Here is a 3,182-nt window from a genome sequence, read left to right as displayed (position 1 = left end):
CAACGTCTTATAAATTTATAAGCACTAAAGTGGCCGTAGCGCTGGCTGACACGTCTGTGGCAGCCTGATAGACCCATAGTCACCGTGATCTGGAGAGGTGAGGGATTGCCAGACAGTAGGCTACGTATTAATTAGGTAAACGATTTTTCTTGCTAGAGTAAAAGTATCAATATCTCAATTACTCTCTTACTCATAGATCTATATCGTTGTTGTCGGGCAGAAATCTCTTACCTCCATATTTTTTCGTTAATTAGATCATATTACTTGATCATACTACAGCGTCACACAAAAGCATCAATAGTAGCAGATCTACAAGCTCGAAACGCGGCGCGAATCCACGTGTTTTGAGCTTGTCGATCTGCTACTCTTGCTGTTTTTGAATTTGAAGCCTGAAAAGTAACAGTTTTGGACATGTGAGGTTTCAACGCATTCACAAACACACACACACACGCATGTACAGTACGCACACACAATCAGAGCCTTCTATTGGAGAGTTGCGTCACTGAGGGGGCAGAAACAGCGTCGGTCACGTGGTTCATGTAAACTCAAAATAGTGACAAACGCTATAGACCCCAGTGCATTCTGTAAACTTCCGGTTCAGGGCTTTGTCACTATATATTTGCCTCCTCGGACTGGCCCGATGAAGTGAACGGAGGTGACGCAACTCTCCTTATGTGCCTCTGCACACAATCACTCACTTAATAATTGTTGTCAGGTGAAATGAAATAAAGCACCAAGTTAATTCAACCTTATTGATTAATTGATTGTCAGTGTCACTCAGTCACTTTACAGTTAATTGTGTGTATGTGCGCTGTTGATGTAGGTACATGCAAGTCAGTGTAGTACAGTCAGTCAGTGTGTGTGTGTGTGTGTGTGTGTGTGTGTGTGTGTGTGTGTGCGTGTGTGCGTGCGTGCGTGCGTGCGTGCGTGCGTGTGTGTGTGTACCAGCCCATGCCCAGGAGCCCATTGTCTCATAAAGTGCATATAGGAGTGGTCCTATAAATCTGTCTGTAGACTCATCTATTGTACTTCCATACGTTGTACTCACCACCCCCTTCTTTTCATTTCTCATTACATCAATGACGTTTGATCTCCCTCCTCCCCTCCCCTACACTCCCCCCTCTCCTCTCCTCCCCCCTCTCCCCTCCTCTCCAGACCTTTATCTCCACTGTCAGTCTTGCTCTCTCCTCTCCTCTCCTCTCCTCTCCTCTCCAGACCTTTATCTCCTCTCCTCTCCTCTCCAGACCTTTATCTCCACTGTCATTCTTGCTCCCTCCCCTCCCCCAGCAGCTGCTGTCATACTGCATTATATACATCCGTCCTCCCTTCTCCTATAACGTGACCCCCCCCTCTCTCCCTCTCCCTCTCCCTATATCCTATCCCCCTTCTCTGGCATTTTCTTTATTTCTACATCGTCGCTGTCAGGGCAGAAACCTTCTATCTCCATATAGGAGCAAAAATAGCAGATATATTAGCCTATACAAAACCGATGACAGATCTACAAGCTCACAGCACATCGCACCATGACACGTTGTGAGCTTGTATAGATCTCCTATTTTCATTGGAACACATGTGATTTTTTGTCCCTTCCATTTCCTCCAAAGCAACGGTTTCGGACATACATGGCTTCCAACCCGACAGCCACCATATCCTATCCCCCCTTTCCCTGACATATTTTTTTTATTTCTATATCTAACCTTGTGGTTTTCATTAGCTTGTAATTATTCCATCCTGTTCATGGTTTAGACGTTTTCACAACACACAGTATGTGCTGATGTTGAACAGGATGGCTGCTCTGCTGACAGAGCTTTATGGCGCTAGACTAAAAAGCCCATTCCTCCTCTCTGTTACAGCCTCTGACTCCATGTGCATACCGTTGCTGTCCAGCAGAAACCTCTTATCTCCAGAACGGTTACTTTTTTTGCAGGAAAATGGAACAAAAACGTTTAGAGATCCTATATTGAAATTGGCTAGTAGGAGGGCCGGCGGGCGGGCGGACCTCGACCACGTCACTATGACACATACATAACCATAAACAAACCCAATACGCCCATATATAGACATATAATGGAGATCCGGTTGTCCAGAGCCACAGATCCAATCGCTATGTGCGTGGGACCGATCCACTTCAAACTCGGCGCTCGCATCGGCAAGGACTTCCCGCATCTGCGTGGCGTAGTTGGCCGCCTTTTTAGGAGACCGGAATTGGGTTGGAGTCTATTCATTCCAATGGGAGAGTGAACTTGAACACAACTTCTGAATGATTCTTTATCCCCACGGTCAATTAACTGAATATTGGACCCAATTTCCACAAGCCACACAATATTCCAAAGATTTGAGACAAATCAGGAGAAAATCAACTTTATTATCGACCTTTCTCTGTCCCAGCAACATACTCTTGCGGGATCTAGCACCAGCAAACATAGTATGTTCGTGAGGTCTGCCGGCGCCCACTTAGAAAACCATTTGTATGCCATTTGTGTACCATTTCGCCTCTAGTGGCTCCAATTGGGAAGGCCTATCTTTCTATATCCACCGTCTTTGATGTAGTTGCATTCCAGTAATACGCTGGGGGCGTGCACTTTGGTGTCAGGAAGCAAATATCCTTACACTTGAATGTTATTTAACTATGAGAATGCATTGGGGGATTATGTGGTGGGCCTTTATATGTAGCACTGTATCATGGTGTTCATTTGGTGATTTATGTCGATATATGTATTTTGGTGTAACACCATGAGTGTGATGCCTATCTGTTCTGAACACACCCTTTCTTGAATTGAAAGGGTGGAAGGGGAGTGCACCGGAAGATTGGCATCAAAGGAATCAATGTGAAGAGGATATGAAAGGGTATCATGAGAAGAAAAGGAAAAGGAACGAGTTATGTAGCCCAGCAAACAGCAAAGCTTATATCAGGGATTGTCATAATTTAATGCATTCCCAAACAACAAATGAAAGATGTCTTGAGGATCAGGATGTTTGAGGATGGTAGCTTTGTGTCTTGCTTTCGACTAGCAGTCAAATTAAGGAAGGGCGTTAGTGGCTGGTTGCCTGTTTCTCTCCCGACCTGGCAACCTGGGGCTGCCATGCAGAGAGATAAGCAGCCCCAGCATTAGCTCGTTCTGTTATTAGCCGTTAGCTTCTCGGAGTTTTAGCGCCTGTTACATTATCATGGGACTCAACAA

The sequence above is a fragment of the Gymnoscopelus microlampas genome, assembly GCF_963454915.1.
Source record: "Gymnoscopelus microlampas genome assembly, chromosome: 10".
NCBI classification, from domain to species: Eukaryota; Metazoa; Chordata; class Actinopteri; order Myctophiformes; family Myctophidae; genus Gymnoscopelus; species Gymnoscopelus microlampas.
Note: the sequence above shows the minus strand (reverse complement) of the source record.